Source organism: Schistocerca cancellata, chromosome 6 (genome assembly GCF_023864275.1).
Source record: "Schistocerca cancellata isolate TAMUIC-IGC-003103 chromosome 6, iqSchCanc2.1, whole genome shotgun sequence".
NCBI classification, from domain to species: domain Eukaryota; kingdom Metazoa; phylum Arthropoda; class Insecta; order Orthoptera; family Acrididae; genus Schistocerca; species Schistocerca cancellata.
In genome coordinates, this window is record NC_064631.1 from 614690735 (window position 1) to 614718398 (window position 27664).

General features: G+C 50.5%; 48 non-coding genes across 48 annotated transcripts; all 48 read left to right on the forward strand.

The window, feature by feature from the left end:
• The first annotated feature begins 224 nt into the window (after positions 1 to 224).
• On the forward strand, positions 225 to 296 carry Trnat-cgu (transfer RNA threonine (anticodon CGU)). Its single transcript has one exon. It is a non-coding gene; the product is annotated as a tRNA-Thr (tRNA).
• Positions 297 to 619: 323 nt separating this feature from the next.
• Trnan-guu (transfer RNA asparagine (anticodon GUU)) lies at positions 620 to 693 on the forward strand. The gene has a single exon. It is a non-coding gene; the product is annotated as a tRNA-Asn (tRNA).
• Positions 694 to 1387: 694 nt separating this feature from the next.
• Trnat-cgu (transfer RNA threonine (anticodon CGU)) lies at positions 1388 to 1459 on the forward strand. Its single transcript has one exon. It is a non-coding gene; the product is annotated as a tRNA-Thr (tRNA).
• Positions 1460 to 1782: 323 nt separating this feature from the next.
• Positions 1783 to 1856, forward strand: Trnan-guu (transfer RNA asparagine (anticodon GUU)). Its single transcript has one exon. It is a non-coding gene; the product is annotated as a tRNA-Asn (tRNA).
• A 694-nt stretch (positions 1857 to 2550) lies between these two features.
• On the forward strand, positions 2551 to 2622 carry Trnat-cgu (transfer RNA threonine (anticodon CGU)). Its single transcript has one exon. It is a non-coding gene; the product is annotated as a tRNA-Thr (tRNA).
• Positions 2623 to 2945: 323 nt separating this feature from the next.
• On the forward strand, positions 2946 to 3019 carry Trnan-guu (transfer RNA asparagine (anticodon GUU)). Its single transcript has one exon. It is a non-coding gene; the product is annotated as a tRNA-Asn (tRNA).
• Positions 3020 to 3713: 694 nt separating this feature from the next.
• Trnat-cgu (transfer RNA threonine (anticodon CGU)) lies at positions 3714 to 3785 on the forward strand. Its single transcript has one exon. It is a non-coding gene; the product is annotated as a tRNA-Thr (tRNA).
• Positions 3786 to 4108: 323 nt separating this feature from the next.
• Trnan-guu (transfer RNA asparagine (anticodon GUU)) lies at positions 4109 to 4182 on the forward strand. The gene has a single exon. It is a non-coding gene; the product is annotated as a tRNA-Asn (tRNA).
• Positions 4183 to 4876: 694 nt separating this feature from the next.
• Trnat-cgu (transfer RNA threonine (anticodon CGU)) lies at positions 4877 to 4948 on the forward strand. Its single transcript has one exon. It is a non-coding gene; the product is annotated as a tRNA-Thr (tRNA).
• Positions 4949 to 5271: 323 nt separating this feature from the next.
• Trnan-guu (transfer RNA asparagine (anticodon GUU)) lies at positions 5272 to 5345 on the forward strand. The gene has a single exon. It is a non-coding gene; the product is annotated as a tRNA-Asn (tRNA).
• A 694-nt stretch (positions 5346 to 6039) lies between these two features.
• On the forward strand, positions 6040 to 6111 carry Trnat-cgu (transfer RNA threonine (anticodon CGU)). Its single transcript has one exon. It is a non-coding gene; the product is annotated as a tRNA-Thr (tRNA).
• Positions 6112 to 6434: 323 nt separating this feature from the next.
• Trnan-guu (transfer RNA asparagine (anticodon GUU)) lies at positions 6435 to 6508 on the forward strand. Its single transcript has one exon. It is a non-coding gene; the product is annotated as a tRNA-Asn (tRNA).
• Positions 6509 to 7202: 694 nt separating this feature from the next.
• Positions 7203 to 7274, forward strand: Trnat-cgu (transfer RNA threonine (anticodon CGU)). The gene has a single exon. It is a non-coding gene; the product is annotated as a tRNA-Thr (tRNA).
• Positions 7275 to 7597: 323 nt separating this feature from the next.
• Trnan-guu (transfer RNA asparagine (anticodon GUU)) lies at positions 7598 to 7671 on the forward strand. The gene has a single exon. It is a non-coding gene; the product is annotated as a tRNA-Asn (tRNA).
• A 694-nt stretch (positions 7672 to 8365) lies between these two features.
• On the forward strand, positions 8366 to 8437 carry Trnat-cgu (transfer RNA threonine (anticodon CGU)). The gene has a single exon. It is a non-coding gene; the product is annotated as a tRNA-Thr (tRNA).
• A 323-nt stretch (positions 8438 to 8760) lies between these two features.
• Positions 8761 to 8834, forward strand: Trnan-guu (transfer RNA asparagine (anticodon GUU)). Its single transcript has one exon. It is a non-coding gene; the product is annotated as a tRNA-Asn (tRNA).
• Positions 8835 to 9528: 694 nt separating this feature from the next.
• Trnat-cgu (transfer RNA threonine (anticodon CGU)) lies at positions 9529 to 9600 on the forward strand. The gene has a single exon. It is a non-coding gene; the product is annotated as a tRNA-Thr (tRNA).
• Positions 9601 to 9923: 323 nt separating this feature from the next.
• Positions 9924 to 9997, forward strand: Trnan-guu (transfer RNA asparagine (anticodon GUU)). Its single transcript has one exon. It is a non-coding gene; the product is annotated as a tRNA-Asn (tRNA).
• Positions 9998 to 10691: 694 nt separating this feature from the next.
• Trnat-cgu (transfer RNA threonine (anticodon CGU)) lies at positions 10692 to 10763 on the forward strand. Its single transcript has one exon. It is a non-coding gene; the product is annotated as a tRNA-Thr (tRNA).
• Positions 10764 to 11086: 323 nt separating this feature from the next.
• On the forward strand, positions 11087 to 11160 carry Trnan-guu (transfer RNA asparagine (anticodon GUU)). Its single transcript has one exon. It is a non-coding gene; the product is annotated as a tRNA-Asn (tRNA).
• Positions 11161 to 11854: 694 nt separating this feature from the next.
• On the forward strand, positions 11855 to 11926 carry Trnat-cgu (transfer RNA threonine (anticodon CGU)). Its single transcript has one exon. It is a non-coding gene; the product is annotated as a tRNA-Thr (tRNA).
• A 323-nt stretch (positions 11927 to 12249) lies between these two features.
• Positions 12250 to 12323, forward strand: Trnan-guu (transfer RNA asparagine (anticodon GUU)). Its single transcript has one exon. It is a non-coding gene; the product is annotated as a tRNA-Asn (tRNA).
• A 694-nt stretch (positions 12324 to 13017) lies between these two features.
• Trnat-cgu (transfer RNA threonine (anticodon CGU)) lies at positions 13018 to 13089 on the forward strand. The gene has a single exon. It is a non-coding gene; the product is annotated as a tRNA-Thr (tRNA).
• Positions 13090 to 13412: 323 nt separating this feature from the next.
• Trnan-guu (transfer RNA asparagine (anticodon GUU)) lies at positions 13413 to 13486 on the forward strand. The gene has a single exon. It is a non-coding gene; the product is annotated as a tRNA-Asn (tRNA).
• A 694-nt stretch (positions 13487 to 14180) lies between these two features.
• Trnat-cgu (transfer RNA threonine (anticodon CGU)) lies at positions 14181 to 14252 on the forward strand. The gene has a single exon. It is a non-coding gene; the product is annotated as a tRNA-Thr (tRNA).
• A 323-nt stretch (positions 14253 to 14575) lies between these two features.
• Trnan-guu (transfer RNA asparagine (anticodon GUU)) lies at positions 14576 to 14649 on the forward strand. The gene has a single exon. It is a non-coding gene; the product is annotated as a tRNA-Asn (tRNA).
• Positions 14650 to 15343: 694 nt separating this feature from the next.
• On the forward strand, positions 15344 to 15415 carry Trnat-cgu (transfer RNA threonine (anticodon CGU)). The gene has a single exon. It is a non-coding gene; the product is annotated as a tRNA-Thr (tRNA).
• Positions 15416 to 15738: 323 nt separating this feature from the next.
• Trnan-guu (transfer RNA asparagine (anticodon GUU)) lies at positions 15739 to 15812 on the forward strand. The gene has a single exon. It is a non-coding gene; the product is annotated as a tRNA-Asn (tRNA).
• A 694-nt stretch (positions 15813 to 16506) lies between these two features.
• Positions 16507 to 16578, forward strand: Trnat-cgu (transfer RNA threonine (anticodon CGU)). Its single transcript has one exon. It is a non-coding gene; the product is annotated as a tRNA-Thr (tRNA).
• A 323-nt stretch (positions 16579 to 16901) lies between these two features.
• Positions 16902 to 16975, forward strand: Trnan-guu (transfer RNA asparagine (anticodon GUU)). Its single transcript has one exon. It is a non-coding gene; the product is annotated as a tRNA-Asn (tRNA).
• A 694-nt stretch (positions 16976 to 17669) lies between these two features.
• Positions 17670 to 17741, forward strand: Trnat-cgu (transfer RNA threonine (anticodon CGU)). The gene has a single exon. It is a non-coding gene; the product is annotated as a tRNA-Thr (tRNA).
• A 323-nt stretch (positions 17742 to 18064) lies between these two features.
• Trnan-guu (transfer RNA asparagine (anticodon GUU)) lies at positions 18065 to 18138 on the forward strand. Its single transcript has one exon. It is a non-coding gene; the product is annotated as a tRNA-Asn (tRNA).
• A 694-nt stretch (positions 18139 to 18832) lies between these two features.
• Positions 18833 to 18904, forward strand: Trnat-cgu (transfer RNA threonine (anticodon CGU)). The gene has a single exon. It is a non-coding gene; the product is annotated as a tRNA-Thr (tRNA).
• Positions 18905 to 19227: 323 nt separating this feature from the next.
• Positions 19228 to 19301, forward strand: Trnan-guu (transfer RNA asparagine (anticodon GUU)). Its single transcript has one exon. It is a non-coding gene; the product is annotated as a tRNA-Asn (tRNA).
• Positions 19302 to 19995: 694 nt separating this feature from the next.
• On the forward strand, positions 19996 to 20067 carry Trnat-cgu (transfer RNA threonine (anticodon CGU)). The gene has a single exon. It is a non-coding gene; the product is annotated as a tRNA-Thr (tRNA).
• Positions 20068 to 20390: 323 nt separating this feature from the next.
• On the forward strand, positions 20391 to 20464 carry Trnan-guu (transfer RNA asparagine (anticodon GUU)). Its single transcript has one exon. It is a non-coding gene; the product is annotated as a tRNA-Asn (tRNA).
• Positions 20465 to 21158: 694 nt separating this feature from the next.
• On the forward strand, positions 21159 to 21230 carry Trnat-cgu (transfer RNA threonine (anticodon CGU)). Its single transcript has one exon. It is a non-coding gene; the product is annotated as a tRNA-Thr (tRNA).
• A 323-nt stretch (positions 21231 to 21553) lies between these two features.
• Trnan-guu (transfer RNA asparagine (anticodon GUU)) lies at positions 21554 to 21627 on the forward strand. Its single transcript has one exon. It is a non-coding gene; the product is annotated as a tRNA-Asn (tRNA).
• A 694-nt stretch (positions 21628 to 22321) lies between these two features.
• Trnat-cgu (transfer RNA threonine (anticodon CGU)) lies at positions 22322 to 22393 on the forward strand. The gene has a single exon. It is a non-coding gene; the product is annotated as a tRNA-Thr (tRNA).
• A 323-nt stretch (positions 22394 to 22716) lies between these two features.
• Trnan-guu (transfer RNA asparagine (anticodon GUU)) lies at positions 22717 to 22790 on the forward strand. The gene has a single exon. It is a non-coding gene; the product is annotated as a tRNA-Asn (tRNA).
• A 694-nt stretch (positions 22791 to 23484) lies between these two features.
• Trnat-cgu (transfer RNA threonine (anticodon CGU)) lies at positions 23485 to 23556 on the forward strand. Its single transcript has one exon. It is a non-coding gene; the product is annotated as a tRNA-Thr (tRNA).
• Positions 23557 to 23879: 323 nt separating this feature from the next.
• On the forward strand, positions 23880 to 23953 carry Trnan-guu (transfer RNA asparagine (anticodon GUU)). The gene has a single exon. It is a non-coding gene; the product is annotated as a tRNA-Asn (tRNA).
• A 694-nt stretch (positions 23954 to 24647) lies between these two features.
• Trnat-cgu (transfer RNA threonine (anticodon CGU)) lies at positions 24648 to 24719 on the forward strand. Its single transcript has one exon. It is a non-coding gene; the product is annotated as a tRNA-Thr (tRNA).
• Positions 24720 to 25042: 323 nt separating this feature from the next.
• Trnan-guu (transfer RNA asparagine (anticodon GUU)) lies at positions 25043 to 25116 on the forward strand. The gene has a single exon. It is a non-coding gene; the product is annotated as a tRNA-Asn (tRNA).
• Positions 25117 to 25810: 694 nt separating this feature from the next.
• Positions 25811 to 25882, forward strand: Trnat-cgu (transfer RNA threonine (anticodon CGU)). Its single transcript has one exon. It is a non-coding gene; the product is annotated as a tRNA-Thr (tRNA).
• Positions 25883 to 26205: 323 nt separating this feature from the next.
• Positions 26206 to 26279, forward strand: Trnan-guu (transfer RNA asparagine (anticodon GUU)). The gene has a single exon. It is a non-coding gene; the product is annotated as a tRNA-Asn (tRNA).
• Positions 26280 to 26973: 694 nt separating this feature from the next.
• Trnat-cgu (transfer RNA threonine (anticodon CGU)) lies at positions 26974 to 27045 on the forward strand. The gene has a single exon. It is a non-coding gene; the product is annotated as a tRNA-Thr (tRNA).
• Positions 27046 to 27368: 323 nt separating this feature from the next.
• Positions 27369 to 27442, forward strand: Trnan-guu (transfer RNA asparagine (anticodon GUU)). Its single transcript has one exon. It is a non-coding gene; the product is annotated as a tRNA-Asn (tRNA).
• Positions 27443 to 27664: the final 222 nt, after the last annotated feature.

The window sequence follows — 27664 nt, forward strand, 5'->3', positions numbered from 1 at the left end:
CAAACTGTGCACTAGGTCAAGATTGTGCAGACCGCAAACGTTTGGTGGCACGACGCTCGTCGTCGATCGTAAGGGCGAAGCAGTCAAGAGATTTGGAAAACGGCAATGTGGACACCCCCAGCAGCAGCAGCAGCTGTGTGCCAAATCCGTTATCTGGTCGAGGGCTGCAAGATTCAGTATGATGAAGTGACAATTCGGGGATAGCTCACAAACGCGCAGCTGCCGCCTTCTTAGCTCAGTGGTAGAGCACTGGTCTCGTAAACCAGGGGTCGTGAGTTCGAACCTCACAGAAGGCATTCATTTTTTTAACCTTCCCGCAAGGAGCGGAGCTATCGCGAGCAGCATCTAACACATGGCAGTACACTGAATGGAAGGGATGTTCTACAACCTATAACAAGTATCCTACTGGCCTCAGAGGTTTTCTGATTGCATAGGGAGAACAGTGGTTTGTATGCATTTTGTAGTATAATGTCATGCTTGGCGATGTCATTCGTTTACGAGCGTCGCTACAGTGTGCATGCATTTTATCCATGTGAAGAGGCGTAAGCAGATGCTACCATTCTGCGAGATTCCTGCAGAAGGTATACGAACTGCGTTGATATGCACAGCACAAGTCAAGGCCTCCGTGGCGCAATCGGCTAGCGCGTTCGGCTGTTAACCGAAAGGTTGGTGGTTCGAGCCCACCCGGGGGCGAAATCGTTTTAACCGTCACCCAGGTGAGGACATACGTCAGCTTTGTTAGAGATACACAGCTAGTGTGACAACTTGGCTGTGTTGAGTGATGCCACAGAGCCTTATACACATTCAGCCAAGTGACACTGTAGGTAAAAACATGGCCCTACACAGACGTTCTACTGTTTTCCTATTTATTCGTCATGTGTGACACTGCAGTAGAGCGACGCCCACTACAAAAGACGTATTCTTTACATTCAATTTCAGCGTATACGTCGCGAGTGCCATATGACAGGGCCTGTCTCTCGATGTCGATTTCTATTTGGTGTCTCTTAAGTGTCGGTCTGCAGTAGGCCGCTGCTGGCCGAGCGACGTGCAGTCGCCTTACATGAAGCCCCATGGGCAACGCCAGTGCCACTGTGGACAACAGCATACTGCAGCCAGAGAGAGGAGCCGAAAGGCGCATTTCGCAGTCGAGCCACGCAATCCAACAAACTGTGCACTAGGTCAAGATTGTGCAGACCGCAAACGTTTGGTGGCACGACGCTCGTCGTCGATCGTAAGGGCGAAACAGTCAAGAGATTTGGAAAACGGCAATGTGGACACCCCCAGCAGCAGCAGCAGCTGTGTGCCAAATCCGTTATCTGGTCGAGGGCTGCAAGATTCAGTATGATGAAGTGACAATTCGGGGATAGCTCACAAACGCGCAGCTGCCGCCTTCTTAGCTCAGTGGTAGAGCACTGGTCTCGTAAACCAGGGGTCGTGAGTTCGAACCTCACAGAAGGCATTCATTTTTTTAACCTTCCCGCAAGGAGCGGAGCTATCGCGAGCAGCATCTAACACATGGCAGTACACTGAATGGAAGGGATGTTCTACAACCTATAACAAGTATCCTACTGGCCTCAGAGGTTTTCTGATTGCATAGGGAGAACAGTGGTTTGTATGCATTTTGTAGTATAATGTCATGCTTGGCGATGTCATTCGTTTACGAGCGTCGCTACAGTGTGCATGCATTTTATCCATGTGAAGAGGCGTAAGCAGATGCTACCATTCTGCGAGATTCCTGCAGAAGGTATACGAACTGCGTTGATATGCACAGCACAAGTCAAGGCCTCCGTGGCGCAATCGGCCAGCGCGTTCGGCTGTTAACCGAAAGGTTGGTGGTTCGAGCCCACCCGGGGGCGAAATCGTTTTAACCGTCACCCAGGTGAGGACATACGTCAGCTTTGTTAGAGATACACAGCTAGTGTGACAACTTGGCTGTGTTGAGTGATGCCACAGAGCCTTATACACATTCAGCCAAGTGACACTGTAGGTAAAAACATGGCCCTACACAGACGTTCTACTGTTTTCCTATTTATTCGTCATGTGTGACACTGCAGTAGAGCGACGCCCACTACAAAAGACGTATTCTTTACATTCAATTTCAGCGTATACGTCGCGAGTGCCATATGACAGGGCCTGTCTCTCGATGTCGATTTCTATTTGGTGTCTCTTAAGTGTCGGTCTGCAGTAGGCCGCTGCTGGCCGAGCGACGTGCAGTCGCCTTACATGAAGCCCCATGGGCAACGCCAGTGCCACTGTGGACAACAGCATACTGCAGCCAGAGAGAGGAGCCGAAAGGCGCATTTCGCAGTCGAGCCACGCAATCCAACAAACTGTGCACTAGGTCAAGATTGTGCAGACCGCAAACGTTTGGTGGCACGACGCTCGTCGTCGATCGTAAGGGCGAAACAGTCAAGAGATTTGGAAAACGGCAATGTGGACACCCCCAGCAGCAGCAGCAGCTGTGTGCCAAATCCGTTATCTGGTCGAGGGCTGCAAGATTCAGTATGATGAAGTGACAATTCGGGGATAGCTCACAAACGCGCAGCTGCCGCCTTCTTAGCTCAGTGGTAGAGCACTGGTCTCGTAAACCAGGGGTCGTGAGTTCGAACCTCACAGAAGGCATTCATTTTTTTAACCTTCCCGCAAGGAGCGGAGCTATCGCGAGCAGCATCTAACACATGGCAGTACACTGAATGGAAGGGATGTTCTACAACCTATAACAAGTATCCTACTGGCCTCAGAGGTTTTCTGATTGCATAGGGAGAACAGTGGTTTGTATGCATTTTGTAGTATAATGTCATGCTTGGCGATGTCATTCGTTTACGAGCGTCGCTACAGTGTGCATGCATTTTATCCATGTGAAGAGGCGTAAGCAGATGCTACCATTCTGCGAGATTCCTGCAGAAGGTATACGAACTGCGTTGATATGCACAGCACAAGTCAAGGCCTCCGTGGCGCAATCGGCTAGCGCGTTCGGCTGTTAACCGAAAGGTTGGTGGTTCGAGCCCACCCGGGGGCGAAATCGTTTTAACCGTCACCCAGGTGAGGACATACGTCAGCTTTGTTAGAGATACACAGCTAGTGTGACAACTTGGCTGTGTTGAGTGATGCCACAGAGCCTTATACACATTCAGCCAAGTGACACTGTAGGTAAAAACATGGCCCTACACAGACGTTCTACTGTTTTCCTATTTATTCGTCATGTGTGACACTGCAGTAGAGCGACGCCCACTACAAAAGACGTATTCTTTACATTCAATTTCAGCGTATACGTCGCGAGTGCCATATGACAGGGCCTGTCTCTCGATGTCGATTTCTATTTGGTGTCTCTTAAGTGTCGGTCTGCAGTAGGCCGCTGCTGGCCGAGCGACGTGCAGTCGCCTTACATGAAGCCCCATGGGCAACGCCAGTGCCACTGTGGACAACAGCATACTGCAGCCAGAGAGAGGAGCCGAAAGGCGCATTTCGCAGTCGAGCCACGCAATCCAACAAACTGTGCACTAGGTCAAGATTGTGCAGACCGCAAACGTTTGGTGGCACGACGCTCGTCGTCGATCGTAAGGGCGAAACAGTCAAGAGATTTGGAAAACGGCAATGTGGACACCCCCAGCAGCAGCAGCAGCTGTGTGCCAAATCCGTTATCTGGTCGAGGGCTGCAAGATTCAGTATGATGAAGTGACAATTCGGGGATAGCTCACAAACGCGCAGCTGCCGCCTTCTTAGCTCAGTGGTAGAGCACTGGTCTCGTAAACCAGGGGTCGTGAGTTCGAACCTCACAGAAGGCATTCATTTTTTTAACCTTCCCGCAAGGAGCGGAGCTATCGCGAGCAGCATCTAACACATGGCAGTACACTGAATGGAAGGGATGTTCTACAACCTATAACAAGTATCCTACTGGCCTCAGAGGTTTTCTGATTGCATAGGGAGAACAGTGGTTTGTATGCATTTTGTAGTATAATGTCATGCTTGGCGATGTCATTCGTTTACGAGCGTCGCTACAGTGTGCATGCATTTTATCCATGTGAAGAGGCGTAAGCAGATGCTACCATTCTGCGAGATTCCTGCAGAAGGTATACGAACTGCGTTGATATGCACAGCACAAGTCAAGGCCTCCGTGGCGCAATCGGCTAGCGCGTTCGGCTGTTAACCGAAAGGTTGGTGGTTCGAGCCCACCCGGGGGCGAAATCGTTTTAACCGTCACCCAGGTGAGGACATACGTCAGCTTTGTTAGAGATACACAGCTAGTGTGACAACTTGGCTGTGTTGAGTGATGCCACAGAGCCTTATACACATTCAGCCAAGTGACACTGTAGGTAAAAACATGGCCCTACACAGACGTTCTACTGTTTTCCTATTTATTCGTCATGTGTGACACTGCAGTAGAGCGACGCCCACTACAAAAGACGTATTCTTTACATTCAATTTCAGCGTATACGTCGCGAGTGCCATATGACAGGGCCTGTCTCTCGATGTCGATTTCTATTTGGTGTCTCTTAAGTGTCGGTCTGCAGTAGGCCGCTGCTGGCCGAGCGACGTGCAGTCGCCTTACATGAAGCCCCATGGGCAACGCCAGTGCCACTGTGGACAACAGCATACTGCAGCCAGAGAGAGGAGCCGAAAGGCGCATTTCGCAGTCGAGCCACGCAATCCAACAAACTGTGCACTAGGTCAAGATTGTGCAGACCGCAAACGTTTGGTGGCACGACGCTCGTCGTCGATCGTAAGGGCGAAACAGTCAAGAGATTTGGAAAACGGCAATGTGGACACCCCCAGCAGCAGCAGCAGCTGTGTGCCAAATCCGTTATCTGGTCGAGGGCTGCAAGATTCAGTATGATGAAGTGACAATTCGGGGATAGCTCACAAACGCGCAGCTGCCGCCTTCTTAGCTCAGTGGTAGAGCACTGGTCTCGTAAACCAGGGGTCGTGAGTTCGAACCTCACAGAAGGCATTCATTTTTTTAACCTTCCCGCAAGGAGCGGAGCTATCGCGAGCAGCATCTAACACATGGCAGTACACTGAATGGAAGGGATGTTCTACAACCTATAACAAGTATCCTACTGGCCTCAGAGGTTTTCTGATTGCATAGGGAGAACAGTGGTTTGTATGCATTTTGTAGTATAATGTCATGCTTGGCGATGTCATTCGTTTACGAGCGTCGCTACAGTGTGCATGCATTTTATCCATGTGAAGAGGCGTAAGCAGATGCTACCATTCTGCGAGATTCCTGCAGAAGGTATACGAACTGCGTTGATATGCACAGCACAAGTCAAGGCCTCCGTGGCGCAATCGGCCAGCGCGTTCGGCTGTTAACCGAAAGGTTGGTGGTTCGAGCCCACCCGGGGGCGAAATCGTTTTAACCGTCACCCAGGTGAGGACATACGTCAGCTTTGTTAGAGATACACAGCTAGTGTGACAACTTGGCTGTGTTGAGTGATGCCACAGAGCCTTATACACATTCAGCCAAGTGACACTGTAGGTAAAAACATGGCCCTACACAGACGTTCTACTGTTTTCCTATTTATTCGTCATGTGTGACACTGCAGTAGAGCGACGCCCACTACAAAAGACGTATTCTTTACATTCAATTTCAGCGTATACGTCGCGAGTGCCATATGACAGGGCCTGTCTCTCGATGTCGATTTCTATTTGGTGTCTCTTAAGTGTCGGTCTGCAGTAGGCCGCTGCTGGCCGAGCGACGTGCAGTCGCCTTACATGAAGCCCCATGGGCAACGCCAGTGCCACTGTGGACAACAGCATACTGCAGCCAGAGAGAGGAGCCGAAAGGCGCATTTCGCAGTCGAGCCACGCAATCCAACAAACTGTGCACTAGGTCAAGATTGTGCAGACCGCAAACGTTTGGTGGCACGACGCTCGTCATCGATCGTAAGGGCGAAACAGACAAGAGATTTGGAAAACGGCAATGTGGACACCCCCAGCAGCAGCAGCAGCTGTGTGCCAAATCCGTTATCTGGTCGAGGGCTGCAAGATTCAGTATGATGAAGTGACAATTCGGGGATAGCTCACAAACGCGCAGCTGCCGCCTTCTTAGCTCAGTGGTAGAGCACTGGTCTCGTAAACCAGGGGTCGTGAGTTCGAACCTCACAGAAGGCATTCATTTTTTTAACCTTCCCGCAAGGAGCGGAGCTATCGCGAGCAGCATCTAACACATGGCAGTACACTGAATGGAAGGGATGTTCTACAACCTATAACAAGTATCCTACTGGCCTCAGAGGTTTTCTGATTGCATAGGGAGAACAGTGGTTTGTATGCATTTTGTAGTATAATGTCATGCTTGGCGATGTCATTCGTTTACGAGCGTCGCTACAGTGTGCATGCATTTTATCCATGTGAAGAGGCGTAAGCAGATGCTACCATTCTGCGAGATTCCTGCAGAAGGTATACGAACTGCGTTGATATGCACAGCACAAGTCAAGGCCTCCGTGGCGCAATCGGCCAGCGCGTTCGGCTGTTAACCGAAAGGTTGGTGGTTCGAGCCCACCCGGGGGCGAAATCGTTTTAACCGTCACCCAGGTGAGGACATACGTCAGCTTTGTTAGAGATACACAGCTAGTGTGACAACTTGGCTGTGTTGAGTGATGCCACAGAGCCTTATACACATTCAGCCAAGTGACACTGTAGGTAAAAACATGGCCCTACACAGACGTTCTACTGTTTTCCTATTTATTCGTCATGTGTGACACTGCAGTAGAGCGACGCCCACTACAAAAGACGTATTCTTTACATTCAATTTCAGCGTATACGTCGCGAGTGCCATATGACAGGGCCTGTCTCTCGATGTCGATTTCTATTTGGTGTCTCTTAAGTGTCGGTCTGCAGTAGGCCGCTGCTGGCCGAGCGACGTGCAGTCGCCTTACATGAAGCCCCATGGGCAACGCCAGTGCCACTGTGGACAACAGCATACTGCAGCCAGAGAGAGGAGCCGAAAGGCGCATTTCGCAGTCGAGCCACGCAATCCAACAAACTGTGCACTAGGTCAAGATTGTGCAGACCGCAAACGTTTGGTGGCACGACGCTCGTCGTCGATCGTAAGGGCGAAACAGTCAAGAGATTTGGAAAACGGCAATGTGGACACCCCCAGCAGCAGCAGCAGCTGTGTGCCAAATCCGTTATCTGGTCGAGGGCTGCAAGATTCAGTATGATGAAGTGACAATTCGGGGATAGCTCACAAACGCGCAGCTGCCGCCTTCTTAGCTCAGTGGTAGAGCACTGGTCTCGTAAACCAGGGGTCGTGAGTTCGAACCTCACAGAAGGCATTCATTTTTTTAACCTTCCCGCAAGGAGCGGAGCTATCGCGAGCAGCATCTAACACATGGCAGTACACTGAATGGAAGGGATGTTCTACAACCTATAACAAGTATCCTACTGGCCTCAGAGGTTTTCTGATTGCATAGGGAGAACAGTGGTTTGTATGCATTTTGTAGTATAATGTCATGCTTGGCGATGTCATTCGTTTACGAGCGTCGCTACAGTGTGCATGCATTTTATCCATGTGAAGAGGCGTAAGCAGATGCTACCATTCTGCGAGATTCCTGCAGAAGGTATACGAACTGCGTTGATATGCACAGCACAAGTCAAGGCCTCCGTGGCGCAATCGGCTAGCGCGTTCGGCTGTTAACCGAAAGGTTGGTGGTTCGAGCCCACCCGGGGGCGAAATCGTTTTAACCGTCACCCAGGTGAGGACATACGTCAGCTTTGTTAGAGATACACAGCTAGTGTGACAACTTGGCTGTGTTGAGTGATGCCACAGAGCCTTATACACATTCAGCCAAGTGACACTGTAGGTAAAAACATGGCCCTACACAGACGTTCTACTGTTTTCCTATTTATTCGTCATGTGTGACACTGCAGTAGAGCGACGCCCACTACAAAAGACGTATTCTTTACATTCAATTTCAGCGTATACGTCGCGAGTGCCATATGACAGGGCCTGTCTCTCGATGTCGATTTCTATTTGGTGTCTCTTAAGTGTCGGTCTGCAGTAGGCCGCTGCTGGCCGAGCGACGTGCAGTCGCCTTACATGAAGCCCCATGGGCAACGCCAGTGCCACTGTGGACAACAGCATACTGCAGCCAGAGAGAGGAGCCGAAAGGCGCATTTCGCAGTCGAGCCACGCAATCCAACAAACTGTGCACTAGGTCAAGATTGTGCAGACCGCAAACGTTTGGTGGCACGACGCTCGTCGTCGATCGTAAGGGCGAAACAGTCAAGAGATTTGGAAAACGGCAATGTGGACACCCCCAGCAGCAGCAGCAGCTGTGTGCCAAATCCGTTATCTGGTCGAGGGCTGCAAGATTCAGTATGATGAAGTGACAATTCGGGGATAGCTCACAAACGCGCAGCTGCCGCCTTCTTAGCTCAGTGGTAGAGCACTGGTCTCGTAAACCAGGGGTCGTGAGTTCGAACCTCACAGAAGGCATTCATTTTTTTAACCTTCCCGCAAGGAGCGGAGCTATCGCGAGCAGCATCTAACACATGGCAGTACACTGAATGGAAGGGATGTTCTACAACCTATAACAAGTATCCTACTGGCCTCAGAGGTTTTCTGATTGCATAGGGAGAACAGTGGTTTGTATGCATTTTGTAGTATAATGTCATGCTTGGCGATGTCATTCGTTTACGAGCGTCGCTACAGTGTGCATGCATTTTATCCATGTGAAGAGGCGTAAGCAGATGCTACCATTCTGCGAGATTCCTGCAGAAGGTATACGAACTGCGTTGATATGCACAGCACAAGTCAAGGCCTCCGTGGCGCAATCGGCTAGCGCGTTCGGCTGTTAACCGAAAGGTTGGTGGTTCGAGCCCACCCGGGGGCGAAATCGTTTTAACCGTCACCCAGGTGAGGACATACGTCAGCTTTGTTAGAGATACACAGCTAGTGTGACAACTTGGCTGTGTTGAGTGATGCCACAGAGCCTTATACACATTCAGCCAAGTGACACTGTAGGTAAAAACATGGCCCTACACAGACGTTCTACTGTTTTCCTATTTATTCGTCATGTGTGACACTGCAGTAGAGCGACGCCCACTACAAAAGACGTATTCTTTACATTCAATTTCAGCGTATACGTCGCGAGTGCCATATGACAGGGCCTGTCTCTCGATGTCGATTTCTATTTGGTGTCTCTTAAGTGTCGGTCTGCAGTAGGCCGCTGCTGGCCGAGCGACGTGCAGTCGCCTTACATGAAGCCCCATGGGCAACGCCAGTGCCACTGTGGACAACAGCATACTGCAGCCAGAGAGAGGAGCCGAAAGGCGCATTTCGCAGTCGAGCCACGCAATCCAACAAACTGTGCACTAGGTCAAGATTGTGCAGACCGCAAACGTTTGGTGGCACGACGCTCGTCGTCGATCGTAAGGGCGAAACAGTCAAGAGATTTGGAAAACGGCAATGTGGACACCCCCAGCAGCAGCAGCAGCTGTGTGCCAAATCCGTTATCTGGTCGAGGGCTGCAAGATTCAGTATGATGAAGTGACAATTCGGGGATAGCTCACAAACGCGCAGCTGCCGCCTTCTTAGCTCAGTGGTAGAGCACTGGTCTCGTAAACCAGGGGTCGTGAGTTCGAACCTCACAGAAGGCATTCATTTTTTTAACCTTCCCGCAAGGAGCGGAGCTATCGCGAGCAGCATCTAACACATGGCAGTACACTGAATGGAAGGGATGTTCTACAACCTATAACAAGTATCCTACTGGCCTCAGAGGTTTTCTGATTGCATAGGGAGAACAGTGGTTTGTATGCATTTTGTAGTATAATGTCATGCTTGGCGATGTCATTCGTTTACGAGCGTCGCTACAGTGTGCATGCATTTTATCCATGTGAAGAGGCGTAAGCAGATGCTACCATTCTGCGAGATTCCTGCAGAAGGTATACGAACTGCGTTGATATGCACAGCACAAGTCAAGGCCTCCGTGGCGCAATCGGCTAGCGCGTTCGGCTGTTAACCGAAAGGTTGGTGGTTCGAGCCCACCCGGGGGCGAAATCGTTTTAACCGTCACCCAGGTGAGGACATACGTCAGCTTTGTTAGAGATACACAGCTAGTGTGACAACTTGGCTGTGTTGAGTGATGCCACAGAGCCTTATACACATTCAGCCAAGTGACACTGTAGGTAAAAACATGGCCCTACACAGACGTTCTACTGTTTTCCTATTTATTCGTCATGTGTGACACTGCAGTAGAGCGACGCCCACTACAAAAGACGTATTCTTTACATTCAATTTCAGCGTATACGTCGCGAGTGCCATATGACAGGGCCTGTCTCTCGATGTCGATTTCTATTTGGTGTCTCTTAAGTGTCGGTCTGCAGTAGGCCGCTGCTGGCCGAGCGACGTGCAGTCGCCTTACATGAAGCCCCATGGGCAACGCCAGTGCCACTGTGGACAACAGCATACTGCAGCCAGAGAGAGGAGCCGAAAGGCGCATTTCGCAGTCGAGCCACGCAATCCAACAAACTGTGCACTAGGTCAAGATTGTGCAGACCGCAAACGTTTGGTGGCACGACGCTCGTCGTCGATCGTAAGGGCGAAACAGTCAAGAGATTTGGAAAACGGCAATGTGGACACCCCCAGCAGCAGCAGCAGCTGTGTGCCAAATCCGTTATCTGGTCGAGGGCTGCAAGATTCAGTATGATGAAGTGACAATTCGGGGATAGCTCACAAACGCGCAGCTGCCGCCTTCTTAGCTCAGTGGTAGAGCACTGGTCTCGTAAACCAGGGGTCGTGAGTTCGAACCTCACAGAAGGCATTCATTTTTTTAACCTTCCCGCAAGGAGCGGAGCTATCGCGAGCAGCATCTAACACATGGCAGTACACTGAATGGAAGGGATGTTCTACAACCTATAACAAGTATCCTACTGGCCTCAGAGGTTTTCTGATTGCATAGGGAGAACAGTGGTTTGTATGCATTTTGTAGTATAATGTCATGCTTGGCGATGTCATTCGTTTACGAGCGTCGCTACAGTGTGCATGCATTTTATCCATGTGAAGAGGCGTAAGCAGATGCTACCATTCTGCGAGATTCCTGCAGAAGGTATACGAACTGCGTTGATATGCACAGCACAAGTCAAGGCCTCCGTGGCGCAATCGGCTAGCGCGTTCGGCTGTTAACCGAAAGGTTGGTGGTTCGAGCCCACCCGGGGGCGAAATCGTTTTAACCGTCACCCAGGTGAGGACATACGTCAGCTTTGTTAGAGATACACAGCTAGTGTGACAACTTGGCTGTGTTGAGTGATGCCACAGAGCCTTATACACATTCAGCCAAGTGACACTGTAGGTAAAAACATGGCCCTACACAGACGTTCTACTGTTTTCCTATTTATTCGTCATGTGTGACACTGCAGTAGAGCGACGCCCACTACAAAAGACGTATTCTTTACATTCAATTTCAGCGTATACGTCGCGAGTGCCATATGACAGGGCCTGTCTCTCGATGTCGATTTCTATTTGGTGTCTCTTAAGTGTCGGTCTGCAGTAGGCCGCTGCTGGCCGAGCGACGTGCAGTCGCCTTACATGAAGCCCCATGGGCAACGCCAGTGCCACTGTGGACAACAGCATACTGCAGCCAGAGAGAGGAGCCGAAAGGCGCATTTCGCAGTCGAGCCACGCAATCCAACAAACTGTGCACTAGGTCAAGATTGTGCAGACCGCAAACGTTTGGTGGCACGACGCTCGTCGTCGATCGTAAGGGCGAAACAGTCAAGAGATTTGGAAAACGGCAATGTGGACACCCCCAGCAGCAGCAGCAGCTGTGTGCCAAATCCGTTATCTGGTCGAGGGCTGCAAGATTCAGTATGATGAAGTGACAATTCGGGGATAGCTCACAAACGCGCAGCTGCCGCCTTCTTAGCTCAGTGGTAGAGCACTGGTCTCGTAAACCAGGGGTCGTGAGTTCGAACCTCACAGAAGGCATTCATTTTTTTAACCTTCCCGCAAGGAGCGGAGCTATCGCGAGCAGCATCTAACACATGGCAGTACACTGAATGGAAGGGATGTTCTACAACCTATAACAAGTATCCTACTGGCCTCAGAGGTTTTCTGATTGCATAGGGAGAACAGTGGTTTGTATGCATTTTGTAGTATAATGTCATGCTTGGCGATGTCATTCGTTTACGAGCGTCGCTACAGTGTGCATGCATTTTATCCATGTGAAGAGGCGTAAGCAGATGCTACCATTCTGCGAGATTCCTGCAGAAGGTATACGAACTGCGTTGATATGCACAGCACAAGTCAAGGCCTCCGTGGCGCAATCGGCCAGCGCGTTCGGCTGTTAACCGAAAGGTTGGTGGTTCGAGCCCACCCGGGGGCGAAATCGTTTTAACCGTCACCCAGGTGAGGACATACGTCAGCTTTGTTAGAGATACACAGCTAGTGTGACAACTTGGCTGTGTTGAGTGATGCCACAGAGCCTTATACACATTCAGCCAAGTGACACTGTAGGTAAAAACATGGCCCTACACAGACGTTCTACTGTTTTCCTATTTATTCGTCATGTGTGACACTGCAGTAGAGCGACGCCCACTACAAAAGACGTATTCTTTACATTCAATTTCAGCGTATACGTCGCGAGTGCCATATGACAGGGCCTGTCTCTCGATGTCGATTTCTATTTGGTGTCTCTTAAGTGTCGGTCTGCAGTAGGCCGCTGCTGGCCGAGCGACGTGCAGTCGCCTTACATGAAGCCCCATGGGCAACGCCAGTGCCACTGTGGACAACAGCATACTGCAGCCAGAGAGAGGAGCCGAAAGGCGCATTTCGCAGTCGAGCCACGCAATCCAACAAACTGTGCACTAGGTCAAGATTGTGCAGACCGCAAACGTTTGGTGGCACGACGCTCGTCGTCGATCGTAAGGGCGAAACAGTCAAGAGATTTGGAAAACGGCAATGTGGACACCCCCAGCAGCAGCAGCAGCTGTGTGCCAAATCCGTTATCTGGTCGAGGGCTGCAAGATTCAGTATGATGAAGTGACAATTCGGGGATAGCTCACAAACGCGCAGCTGCCGCCTTCTTAGCTCAGTGGTAGAGCACTGGTCTCGTAAACCAGGGGTCGTGAGTTCGAACCTCACAGAAGGCATTCATTTTTTTAACCTTCCCGCAAGGAGCGGAGCTATCGCGAGCAGCATCTAACACATGGCAGTACACTGAATGGAAGGGATGTTCTACAACCTATAACAAGTATCCTACTGGCCTCAGAGGTTTTCTGATTGCATAGGGAGAACAGTGGTTTGTATGCATTTTGTAGTATAATGTCATGCTTGGCGATGTCATTCGTTTACGAGCGTCGCTACAGTGTGCATGCATTTTATCCATGTGAAGAGGCGTAAGCAGATGCTACCATTCTGCGAGATTCCTGCAGAAGGTATACGAACTGCGTTGATATGCACAGCACAAGTCAAGGCCTCCGTGGCGCAATCGGCTAGCGCGTTCGGCTGTTAACCGAAAGGTTGGTGGTTCGAGCCCACCCGGGGGCGAAATCGTTTTAACCGTCACCCAGGTGAGGACATACGTCAGCTTTGTTAGAGATACACAGCTAGTGTGACAACTTGGCTGTGTTGAGTGATGCCACAGAGCCTTATACACATTCAGCCAAGTGACACTGTAGGTAAAAACATGGCCCTACACAGACGTTCTACTGTTTTCCTATTTATTCGTCATGTGTGACACTGCAGTAGAGCGACGCCCACTACAAAAGACGTATTCTTTACATTCAATTTCAGCGTATACGTCGCGAGTGCCATATGACAGGGCCTGTCTCTCGATGTCGATTTCTATTTGGTGTCTCTTAAGTGTCGGTCTGCAGTAGGCCGCTGCTGGCCGAGCGCCGTGCAGTCGCCTTACATGAAGCCCCATGGGCAACGCCAGTGCCACTGTGGACAACAGCATACTGCAGCCAGAGAGAGGAGCCGAAAGGCGCATTTCGCAGTCGAGCCACGCAATCCAACAAACTGTGCACTAGGTCAAGATTGTGCAGACCGCAAACGTTTGGTGGCACGACGCTCGTCGTCGATCGTAAGGGCGAAACAGTCAAGAGATTTGGAAAACGGCAATGTGGACACCCCCAGCAGCAGCAGCAGCTGTGTGCCAAATCCGTTATCTGGTCGAGGGCTGCAAGATTCAGTATGATGAAGTGACAATTCGGGGATAGCTCACAAACGCGCAGCTGCCGCCTTCTTAGCTCAGTGGTAGAGCACTGGTCTCGTAAACCAGGGGTCGTGAGTTCGAACCTCACAGAAGGCATTCATTTTTTTAACCTTCCCGCAAGGAGCGGAGCTATCGCGAGCAGCATCTAACACATGGCAGTACACTGAATGGAAGGGATGTTCTACAACCTATAACAAGTATCCTACTGGCCTCAGAGGTTTTCTGATTGCATAGGGAGAACAGTGGTTTGTATGCATTTTGTAGTATAATGTCATGCTTGGCGATGTCATTCGTTTACGAGCGTCGCTACAGTGTGCATGCATTTTATCCATGTGAAGAGGCGTAAGCAGATGCTACCATTCTGCGAGATTCCTGCAGAAGGTATACGAACTGCGTTGATATGCACAGCACAAGTCAAGGCCTCCGTGGCGCAATCGGCTAGCGCGTTCGGCTGTTAACCGAAAGGTTGGTGGTTCGAGCCCACCCGGGGGCGAAATCGTTTTAACCGTCACCCAGGTGAGGACATACGTCAGCTTTGTTAGAGATACACAGCTAGTGTGACAACTTGGCTGTGTTGAGTGATGCCACAGAGCCTTATACACATTCAGCCAAGTGACACTGTAGGTAAAAACATGGCCCTACACAGACGTTCTACTGTTTTCCTATTTATTCGTCATGTGTGACACTGCAGTAGAGCGACGCCCACTACAAAAGACGTATTCTTTACATTCAATTTCAGCGTATACGTCGCGAGTGCCATATGACAGGGCCTGTCTCTCGATGTCGATTTCTATTTGGTGTCTCTTAAGTGTCGGTCTGCAGTAGGCCGCTGCTGGCCGAGCGACGTGCAGTCGCCTTACATGAAGCCCCATGGGCAACGCCAGTGCCACTGTGGACAACAGCATACTGCAGCCAGAGAGAGGAGCCGAAAGGCGCATTTCGCAGTCGAGCCACGCAATCCAACAAACTGTGCACTAGGTCAAGATTGTGCAGACCGCAAACGTTTGGTGGCACGACGCTCGTCGTCGATCGTAAGGGCGAAACAGTCAAGAGATTTGGAAAACGGCAATGTGGACACCCCCAGCAGCAGCAGCAGCTGTGTGCCAAATCCGTTATCTGGTCGAGGGCTGCAAGATTCAGTATGATGAAGTGACAATTCGGGGATAGCTCACAAACGCGCAGCTGCCGCCTTCTTAGCTCAGTGGTAGAGCACTGGTCTCGTAAACCAGGGGTCGTGAGTTCGAACCTCACAGAAGGCATTCATTTTTTTAACCTTCCCGCAAGGAGCGGAGCTATCGCGAGCAGCATCTAACACATGGCAGTACACTGAATGGAAGGGATGTTCTACAACCTATAACAAGTATCCTACTGGCCTCAGAGGTTTTCTGATTGCATAGGGAGAACAGTGGTTTGTATGCATTTTGTAGTATAATGTCATGCTTGGCGATGTCATTCGTTTACGAGCGTCGCTACAGTGTGCATGCATTTTATCCATGTGAAGAGGCGTAAGCAGATGCTACCATTCTGCGAGATTCCTGCAGAAGGTATACGAACTGCGTTGATATGCACAGCACAAGTCAAGGCCTCCGTGGCGCAATCGGCCAGCGCGTTCGGCTGTTAACCGAAAGGTTGGTGGTTCGAGCCCACCCGGGGGCGAAATCGTTTTAACCGTCACCCAGGTGAGGACATACGTCAGCTTTGTTAGAGATACACAGCTAGTGTGACAACTTGGCTGTGTTGAGTGATGCCACAGAGCCTTATACACATTCAGCCAAGTGACACTGTAGGTAAAAACATGGCCCTACACAGACGTTCTACTGTTTTCCTATTTATTCGTCATGTGTGACACTGCAGTAGAGCGACGCCCACTACAAAAGACGTATTCTTTACATTCAATTTCAGCGTATACGTCGCGAGTGCCATATGACAGGGCCTGTCTCTCGATGTCGATTTCTATTTGGTGTCTCTTAAGTGTCGGTCTGCAGTAGGCCGCTGCTGGCCGAGCGACGTGCAGTCGCCTTACATGAAGCCCCATGGGCAACGCCAGTGCCACTGTGGACAACAGCATACTGCAGCCAGAGAGAGGAGCCGAAAGGCGCATTTCGCAGTCGAGCCACGCAATCCAACAAACTGTGCACTAGGTCAAGATTGTGCAGACCGCAAACGTTTGGTGGCACGACGCTCGTCGTCGATCGTAAGGGCGAAACAGTCAAGAGATTTGGAAAACGGCAATGTGGACACCCCCAGCAGCAGCAGCAGCTGTGTGCCAAATCCGTTATCTGGTCGAGGGCTGCAAGATTCAGTATGATGAAGTGACAATTCGGGGATAGCTCACAAACGCGCAGCTGCCGCCTTCTTAGCTCAGTGGTAGAGCACTGGTCTCGTAAACCAGGGGTCGTGAGTTCGAACCTCACAGAAGGCATTCATTTTTTTAACCTTCCCGCAAGGAGCGGAGCTATCGCGAGCAGCATCTAACACATGGCAGTACACTGAATGGAAGGGATGTTCTACAACCTATAACAAGTATCCTACTGGCCTCAGAGGTTTTCTGATTGCATAGGGAGAACAGTGGTTTGTATGCATTTTGTAGTATAATGTCATGCTTGGCGATGTCATTCGTTTACGAGCGTCGCTACAGTGTGCATGCATTTTATCCATGTGAAGAGGCGTAAGCAGATGCTACCATTCTGCGAGATTCCTGCAGAAGGTATACGAACTGCGTTGATATGCACAGCACAAGTCAAGGCCTCCGTGGCGCAATCGGCTAGCGCGTTCGGCTGTTAACCGAAAGGTTGGTGGTTCGAGCCCACCCGGGGGCGAAATCGTTTTAACCGTCACCCAGGTGAGGACATACGTCAGCTTTGTTAGAGATACACAGCTAGTGTGACAACTTGGCTGTGTTGAGTGATGCCACAGAGCCTTATACACATTCAGCCAAGTGACACTGTAGGTAAAAACATGGCCCTACACAGACGTTCTACTGTTTTCCTATTTATTCGTCATGTGTGACACTGCAGTAGAGCGACGCCCACTACAAAAGACGTATTCTTTACATTCAATTTCAGCGTATACGTCGCGAGTGCCATATGACAGGGCCTGTCTCTCGATGTCGATTTCTATTTGGTGTCTCTTAAGTGTCGGTCTGCAGTAGGCCGCTGCTGGCCGAGCGCCGTGCAGTCGCCTTACATGAAGCCCCATGGGCAACGCCAGTGCCACTGTGGACAACAGCATACTGCAGCCAGAGAGAGGAGCCGAAAGGCGCATTTCGCAGTCGAGCCACGCAATCCAACAAACTGTGCACTAGGTCAAGATTGTGCAGACCGCAAACGTTTGGTGGCACGACGCTCGTCGTCGATCGTAAGGGCGAAACAGTCAAGAGATTTGGAAAACGGCAATGTGGACACCCCCAGCAGCAGCAGCAGCTGTGTGCCAAATCCGTTATCTGGTCGAGGGCTGCAAGATTCAGTATGATGAAGTGACAATTCGGGGATAGCTCACAAACGCGCAGCTGCCGCCTTCTTAGCTCAGTGGTAGAGCACTGGTCTCGTAAACCAGGGGTCGTGAGTTCGAACCTCACAGAAGGCATTCATTTTTTTAACCTTCCCGCAAGGAGCGGAGCTATCGCGAGCAGCATCTAACACATGGCAGTACACTGAATGGAAGGGATGTTCTACAACCTATAACAAGTATCCTACTGGCCTCAGAGGTTTTCTGATTGCATAGGGAGAACAGTGGTTTGTATGCATTTTGTAGTATAATGTCATGCTTGGCGATGTCATTCGTTTACGAGCGTCGCTACAGTGTGCATGCATTTTATCCATGTGAAGAGGCGTAAGCAGATGCTACCATTCTGCGAGATTCCTGCAGAAGGTATACGAACTGCGTTGATATGCACAGCACAAGTCAAGGCCTCCGTGGCGCAATCGGCTAGCGCGTTCGGCTGTTAACCGAAAGGTTGGTGGTTCGAGCCCACCCGGGGGCGAAATCGTTTTAACCGTCACCCAGGTGAGGACATACGTCAGCTTTGTTAGAGATACACAGCTAGTGTGACAACTTGGCTGTGTTGAGTGATGCCACAGAGCCTTATACACATTCAGCCAAGTGACACTGTAGGTAAAAACATGGCCCTACACAGACGTTCTACTGTTTTCCTATTTATTCGTCATGTGTGACACTGCAGTAGAGCGACGCCCACTACAAAAGACGTATTCTTTACATTCAATTTCAGCGTATACGTCGCGAGTGCCATATGACAGGGCCTGTCTCTCGATGTCGATTTCTATTTGGTGTCTCTTAAGTGTCGGTCTGCAGTAGGCCGCTGCTGGCCGAGCGACGTGCAGTCGCCTTACATGAAGCCCCATGGGCAACGCCAGTGCCACTGTGGACAACAGCATACGGCAGCCAGAGAGAGGAGCCGAAAGGCGCATTTCGCAGTCGAGCCACGCAATCCAACAAACTGTGCACTAGGTCAAGATTGTGCAGACCGCAAACGTTTGGTGGCACGACGCTCGTCGTCGATCGTAAGGGCGAAACAGTCAAGAGATTTGGAAAACGGCAATGTGGACACCCCCAGCAGCAGCAGCAGCTGTGTGCCAAATCCGTTATCTGGTCGAGGGCTGCAAGATTCAGTATGATGAAGTGACAATTCGGGGATAGCTCACAAACGCGCAGCTGCCGCCTTCTTAGCTCAGTGGTAGAGCACTGGTCTCGTAAACCAGGGGTCGTGAGTTCGAACCTCACAGAAGGCATTCATTTTTTTAACCTTCCCGCAAGGAGCGGAGCTATCGCGAGCAGCATCTAACACATGGCAGTACACTGAATGGAAGGGATGTTCTACAACCTATAACAAGTATCCTACTGGCCTCAGAGGTTTTCTGATTGCATAGGGAGAACAGTGGTTTGTATGCATTTTGTAGTATAATGTCATGCTTGGCGATGTCATTCGTTTACGAGCGTCGCTACAGTGTGCATGCATTTTATCCATGTGAAGAGGCGTAAGCAGATGCTACCATTCTGCGAGATTCCTGCAGAAGGTATACGAACTGCGTTGATATGCACAGCACAAGTCAAGGCCTCCGTGGCGCAATCGGCTAGCGCGTTCGGCTGTTAACCGAAAGGTTGGTGGTTCGAGCCCACCCGGGGGCGAAATCGTTTTAACCGTCACCCAGGTGAGGACATACGTCAGCTTTGTTAGAGATACACAGCTAGTGTGACAACTTGGCTGTGTTGAGTGATGCCACAGAGCCTTATACACATTCAGCCAAGTGACACTGTAGGTAAAAACATGGCCCTACACAGACGTTCTACTGTTTTCCTATTTATTCGTCATGTGTGACACTGCAGTAGAGCGACGCCCACTACAAAAGACGTATTCTTTACATTCAATTTCAGCGTATACGTCGCGAGTGCCATATGACAGGGCCTGTCTCTCGATGTCGATTTCTATTTGGTGTCTCTTAAGTGTCGGTCTGCAGAAGGCCGCTGCTGGCCGAGCGACGTGCAGTCGTCTTACATGAAGCCCCATGGGCAACGCCAGTGCCACTGTGGACAACAGCATACTGCAGCCAGACAGAGGAGCCGAAAGGCGCATTTCGCAGTCGAGCCACGCAATCCAACAAACTGTGCACTAGGTCAAGATTGTGCAGACCGCAAACGTTTGGTGGCACGACGCTCGTCGTCGATCGTAAGGGCGAAACAGTCAAGAGATTTGGAAAACGGCAATGTGGACACCCCCAGCAGCAGCAGCAGCTGTGTGCCAAATCCGTTATCTGGTCGAGGGCTGCAAGATTCAGTATGATGAAGTGACAATTCGGGGATAGCTCACAAACGCGCAGCTGCCGCCTTCTTAGCTCAGTGGTAGAGCACTGGTCTCGTAAACCAGGGGTCGTGAGTTCGAACCTCACAGAAGGCATTCATTTTTTTAACCTTCCCGCAAGGAGCGGAGCTATCGCGAGCAGCATCTAACACATGGCAGTACACTGAATGGAAGGGATGTTCTACAACCTATAACAAGTATCCTACTGGCCTCAGAGGTTTTCTGATTGCATAGGCAGAACAGTGGTTTGTATGCATTTTGTAGTATAATGTCATGCTTGGCGATGTCATTCGTTTACGAGCGTCGCTACAGTGTGCATGCATTTTATCCATGTGAAGAGGCGTAAGCAGATGCTACCATTCTGCGAGATTCCTGCAGAAGGTATACGAACTGCGTTGATATGCACAGCACAAGTCAAGGCCTCCGTGGCGCAATCGGCTAGCGCGTTCGGCTGTTAACCGAAAGGTTGGTGGTTCGAGCCCACCCGGGGGCGAAATCGTTTTAACCGTCACCCAGGTGAGGACATACGTCAGCTTTGTTAGAGATACACAGCTAGTGTGACAACTTGGCTGTGTTGAGTGATGCCACAGAGCCTTATACACATTCAGCCAAGTGACACTGTAGGTAAAAACATGGCCCTACACAGACGTTCTACTGTTTTCCTATTTATTCGTCATGTGTGACACTGCAGTAGAGCGACGCCCACTACAAAAGACGTATTCTTTACATTCAATTTCAGCGTATACGTCGCGAGTGCCATATGACAGGGCCTGTCTCTCGATGTCGATTTCTATTTGGTGTCTCTTAAGTGTCGGTCTGCAGTAGGCCGCTGCTGGCCGAGCGACGTGCAGTCGCCTTACATGAAGCCCCATGGGCAACGCCAGTGCCACTGTGGACAACAGCATACTGCAGCCAGAGAGAGGAGCCGAAAGGCGCATTTCGCAGTCGAGCCACGCAATCCAACAAACTGTGCACTAGGTCAAGATTGTGCAGACCGCAAACGTTTGGTGGCACGACGCTCGTCGTCGATCGTAAGGGCGAAACAGTCAAGAGATTTGGAAAACGGCAATGTGGACACCCCCAGCAGCAGCAGCAGCTGTGTGCCAAATCCGTTATCTGGTCGAGGGCTGCAAGATTCAGTATGATGAAGTGACAATTCGGGGATAGCTCACAAACGCGCAGCTGCCGCCTTCTTAGCTCAGTGGTAGAGCACTGGTCTCGTAAACCAGGGGTCGTGAGTTCGAACCTCACAGAAGGCATTCATTTTTTTAACCTTCCCGCAAGGAGCGGAGCTATCGCGAGCAGCATCTAACACATGGCAGTACACTGAATGGAAGGGATGTTCTACAACCTATAACAAGTATCCTACTGGCCTCAGAGGTTTTCTGATTGCATAGGGAGAACAGTGGTTTGTATGCATTTTGTAGTATAATGTCATGCTTGGCGATGTCATTCGTTTACGAGCGTCGCTACAGTGTGCATGCATTTTATCCATGTGAAGAGGCGTAAGCAGATGCTACCATTCTGCGAGATTCCTGCAGAAGGTATACGAACTGCGTTGATATGCACAGCACAAGTCAAGGCCTCCGTGGCGCAATCGGCTAGCGCGTTCGGCTGTTAACCGAAAGGTTGGTGGTTCGAGCCCACCCGGGGGCGAAATCGTTTTAACCGTCACCCAGGTGAGGACATACGTCAGCTTTGTTAGAGATACACAGCTAGTGTGACAACTTGGCTGTGTTGAGTGATGCCACAGAGCCTTATACACATTCAGCCAAGTGACACTGTAGGTAAAAACATGGCCCTACACAGACGTTCTACTGTTTTCCTATTTATTCGTCATGTGTGACACTGCAGTAGAGCGACGCCCACTACAAAAGACGTATTCTTTACATTCAATTTCAGCGTATACGTCGCGAGTGCCATATGACAGGGCCTGTCTCTCGATGTCGATTTCTATTTGGTGTCTCTTAAGTGTCGGTCTGCAGAAGGCCGCTGCTGGCCGAGCGACGTGCAGTCGTCTTACATGAAGCCCCATGGGCAACGCCAGTGCCACTGTGGACAACAGCATACTGCAGCCAGACAGAGGAGCCGAAAGGCGCATTTCGCAGTCGAGCCACGCAATCCAACAAACTGTGCACTAGGTCAAGATTGTGCAGACCGCAAACGTTTGGTGGCACGACGCTCGTCGTCGATCGTAAGGGCGAAACAGTCAAGAGATTTGGAAAACGGCAATGTGGACACCCCCAGCAGCAGCAGCAGCTGTGTGCCAAATCCGTTATCTGGTCGAGGGCTGCAAGATTCAGTATGATGAAGTGACAATTCGGGGATAGCTCACAAACGCGCAGCTGCCGCCTTCTTAGCTCAGTGGTAGAGCACTGGTCTCGTAAACCAGGGGTCGTGAGTTCGAACCTCACAGAAGGCATTCATTTTTTTAACCTTCCCGCAAGGAGCGGAGCTATCGCGAGCAGCATCTAACACATGGCAGTACACTGAATGGAAGGGATGTTCTACAACCTATAACAAGTATCCTACTGGCCTCAGAGGTTTTCTGATTGCATAGGCAGAACAGTGGTTTGTATGCATTTTGTAGTATAATGTCATGCTTGGCGATGTCATTCGTTTACGAGCGTCGCTACAGTGTGCATGCATTTTATCCATGTGAAGAGGCGTAAGCAGATGCTACCATTCTGCGAGATTCCTGCAGAAGGTATACGAACTGCGTTGATATGCACAGCACAAGTCAAGGCCTCCGTGGCGCAATCGGCTAGCGCGTTCGGCTGTTAACCGAAAGGTTGGTGGTTCGAGCCCACCCGGGGGCGAAATCGTTTTAACCGTCACCCAGGTGAGGACATACGTCAGCTTTGTTAGAGATACACAGCTAGTGTGACAACTTGGCTGTGTTGAGTGATGCCACAGAGCCTTATACACATTCAGCCAAGTGACACTGTAGGTAAAAACATGGCCCTACACAGACGTTCTACTGTTTTCCTATTTATTCGTCATGTGTGACACTGCAGTAGAGCGACGCCCACTACAAAAGACGTATTCTTTACATTCAATTTCAGCGTATACGTCGCGAGTGCCATATGACAGGGCCTGTCTCTCGATGTCGATTTCTATTTGGTGTCTCTTAAGTGTCGGTCTGCAGTAGGCCGCTGCTGGCCGAGCGACGTGCAGTCGCCTTACATGAAGCCCCATGGGCAACGCCAGTGCCACTGTGGACAACAGCATACTGCAGCCAGAGAGAGGAGCCGAAAGGCGCATTTCGCAGTCGAGCCACGCAATCCAACAAACTGTGCACTAGGTCAAGATTGTGCAGACCGCAAACGTTTGGTGGCACGACGCTCGTCGTCGATCGTAAGGGCGAAACAGTCAAGAGATTTGGAAAACGGCAATGTGGACACCCCCAGCAGCAGCAGCAGCTGTGTGCCAAATCCGTTATCTGGTCGAGGGCTGCAAGATTCAGTATGATGAAGTGACAATTCGGGGATAGCTCACAAACGCGCAGCTGCCGCCTTCTTAGCTCAGTGGTAGAGCACTGGTCTCGTAAACCAGGGGTCGTGAGTTCGAACCTCACAGAAGGCATTCATTTTTTTAACCTTCCCGCAAGGAGCGGAGCTATCGCGAGCAGCATCTAACACATGGCAGTACACTGAATGGAAGGGATGTTCTACAACCTATAACAAGTATCCTACTGGCCTCAGAGGTTTTCTGATTGCATAGGGAGAACAGTGGTTTGTATGCATTTTGTAGTATAATGTCATGCTTGGCGATGTCATTCGTTTACGAGCGTCGCTACAGTGTGCATGCATTTTATCCATGTGAAGAGGCGTAAGCAGATGCTACCATTCTGCGAGATTCCTGCAGAAGGTATACGAACTGCGTTGATATGCACAGCACAAGTCAAGGCCTCCGTGGCGCAATCGGCTAGCGCGTTCGGCTGTTAACCGAAAGGTTGGTGGTTCGAGCCCACCCGGGGGCGAAATCGTTTTAACCGTCACCCAGGTGAGGACATACGTCAGCTTTGTTAGAGATACACAGCTAGTGTGACAACTTGGCTGTGTTGAGTGATGCCACAGAGCCTTATACACATTCAGCCAAGTGACACTGTAGGTAAAAACATGGCCCTACACAGACGTTCTACTGTTTTCCTATTTATTCGTCATGTGTGACACTGCAGTAGAGCGACGCCCACTACAAAAGACGTATTCTTTACATTCAATTTCAGCGTATACGTCGCGAGTGCCATATGACAGGGCCTGTCTCTCGATGTCGATTTCTATTTGGTGTCTCTTAAGTGTCGGTCTGCAGTAGGCCGCTGCTGGCCGAGCGACGTGCAGTCGTCTTACATGAAGCCCCATGGGCAACGCCAGTGCCACTGTGGACAACAGCATACTGCAGCCAGAGAGAGGAGCCGAAAGGCGCATTTCGCAGTCGAGCCACGCAATCCAACAAACTGTGCACTAGGTCAAGATTGTGCAGACCGCAAACGTTTGGTGGCACGACGCTCGTCGTCGATCGTAAGGGCGAAACAGTCAAGAGATTTGGAAAACGGCAATGTGGACACCCCCAGCAGCAGCAGCAGCTGTGTGCCAAATCCGTTATCTGGTCGAGGGCTGCAAGATTCAGTATGATGAAGTGACAATTCGGGGATAGCTCACAAACGCGCAGCTGCCGCCTTCTTAGCTCAGTGGTAGAGCACTGGTCTCGTAAACCAGGGGTCGTGAGTTCGAACCTCACAGAAGGCATTCATTTTTTTAACCTTCCCGCAAGGAGCGGAGCTATCGCGAGCAGCATCTAACACATGGCAGTACACTGAATGGAAGGGATGTTCTACAACCTATAACAAGTATCCTACTGGCCTCAGAGGTTTTCTGATTGCGTAGGGAGAACAGTGGTTTGTATGTATTTTGTAGTATAATGTCATGCTTGGCGATGTCATTCGTTTACGAGCGTCGCTACAGTGTGCATGCATTTTATCCATGTGAAGAGGCGTAAGCAGATGCTACCATTCTGCGAGATTCCTGCAGAAGGTATACGAACTGCGTTGATATGCACAGCACTAGTCAAGGCCTCCGTGGCGCAATCGGCTAGCGCGTTCGGCTGTTAACCGAAAGGTTGGTGGTTCGAGCCCACCCGGGGGCGAAATCGTTTTAACCGTCACCCAGGTGAGGACATACGTCAGCTTTGTTAGAGATACACAGCTAGTGTGACAACTTGGCTGTGTTGAGTGATGCCACAGAGCCTTATACACATTCAGCCAAGTGACACTGTAGGTAAAAACATGGCCCTACACAGACGTTCTACTGTTTTCCTATTTATTCGTCATGTGTGACACTGCAGTAGAGCGACGCCCACTACAAAAGACGTATTCTTTACATTCAATTTCAGCGTATACGTCGCGAGTGCCATATGACAGGGCCTGTCTCTCGATGTCGATTTCTATTTGGTGTCTCTTAAGTGTCGGTCTGCAGTAGGCCGCTGCTGGCCGAGCGACGTGCAGTCGCCTTACATGAAGCCCCATGGGCAACGCCAGTGCCACTGTGGACAACAGCATACTGCAGCCAGAGAGAGGAGCCGAAAGGCGCATTTCGCAGTCGAGCCACGCAATCCAACAAACTGTGCACTAGGTCAAGATTGTGCAGACCGCAAACGTTTGGTGGCACGACGCTCGTCGTCGATCGTAAGGGCGAAACAGTCAAGAGATTTGGAAAACGGCAATGTGGACACCCCCAGCAGCAGCAGCAGCTGTGTGCCAAATCCGTTATCTGGTCGAGGGCTGCAAGATTCAGTATGATGAAGTGACAATTCGGGGATAGCTCACAAACGCGCAGCTGCCGCCTTCTTAGCTCAGTGGTAGAGCACTGGTCTCGTAAACCAGGGGTCGTGAGTTCGAACCTCACAGAAGGCATTCATTTTTTTAACCTTCCCGCAAGGAGCGGAGCTATCGCGAGCAGCATCTAACACATGGCAGTACACTGAATGGAAGGGATGTTCTACAACCTATAACAAGTATCCTACTGGCCTCAGAGGTTTTCTGATTGCATAGGGAGAACAGTGGTTTGTATGCATTTTGTAGTATAATGTCATGCTTGGCGATGTCATTCGTTTACGAGCGTCGCTACAGTGTGCATGCATTTTATCCATGTGAAGAGGCGTAAGCAGATGCTACCATTCTGCGAGATTCCTGCAGAAGGTATACGAACTGCGTTGATATGCACAGCACAAGTCAAGGCCTCCGTGGCGCAATCGGCTAGCGCGTTCGGCTGTTAACCGAAAGGTTGGTGGTTCGAGCCCACCCGGGGGCGAAATCGTTTTAACCGTCACCCAGGTGAGGACATACGTCAGCTTTGTTAGAGATACACAGCTAGTGTGACAACTTGGCTGTGTTGAGTGATGCCACAGAGCCTTATACACATTCAGCCAAGTGACACTGTAGGTAAAAACATGGCCCTACACAGACGTTCTACTGTTTTCCTATTTATTCGTCATGTGTGACACTGCAGTAGAGCGACGCCCACTACAAAAGACGTATTCTTTACATTCAATTTCAGCGTATACGTCGCGAGTGCCATATGACAGGGCCTGTCTCTCGATGTCGATTTCTATTTGGTGTCTCTTAAGTGTCGGTCTGCAGTAGGCCGCTGCTGGCCGAGCGACGTGCAGTCGCCTTACATGAAGCCCCATGGGCAACGCCAGTGCCACTGTGGACAACAGCATACTGCAGCCAGAGAGAGGAGCCGAAAGGCGCATTTCGCAGTCGAGCCACGCAATCCAACAAACTGTGCACTAGGTCAAGATTGTGCAGACCGCAAACGTTTGGTGGCACGACGCTCGTCGTCGATCGTAAGGGCGAAACAGTCAAGAGATTTGGAAAACGGCAATGTGGACACCCCCAGCAGCAGCAGCAGCTGTGTGCCAAATCCGTTATCTGGTCGAGGGCTGCAAGATTCAGTATGATGAAGTGACAATTCGGGGATAGCTCACAAACCCGCAGCTGCCGCCTTCTTAGCTCAGTGGTAGAGCACTGGTCTCGTAAACCAGGGGTCGTGAGTTCGAACCTCACAGAAGGCATTCATTTTTTTAACCTTCCCGCAAGGAGCGGAGCTATCGCGAGCAGCATCTAACACATGGCAGTACACTGAATGGAAGGGATGTTCTACAACCTATAACAAGTATCCTACTGGCCTCAGAGGTTTTCTGATTGCATAGGGAGAACAGTGGTTTGTATGCATTTTGTAGTATAATGTCATGCTTGGCGATGTCATTCGTTTACGAGCGTCGCTACAGTGTGCATGCATTTTATCCATGTGAAGAGGCGTAAGCAGATGCTACCATTCTGCGAGATTCCTGCAGAAGGTATACGAACTGCGTTGATATGCACAGCACAAGTCAAGGCCTCCGTGGCGCAATCGGCTAGCGCGTTCGGCTGTTAACCGAAAGGTTGGTGGTTCGAGCCCACCCGGGGGCGAAATCGTTTTAACCGTCACCCAGGTGAGGACATACGTCAGCTTTGTTAGAGATACACAGCTAGTGTGACAACTTGGCTGTGTTGAGTGATGCCACAGAGCCTTATACACATTCAGCCAAGTGACACTGTAGGTAAAAACATGGCCCTACACAGACGTTCTACTGTTTTCCTATTTATTCGTCATGTGTGACACTGCAGTAGAGCGACGCCCACTACAAAAGA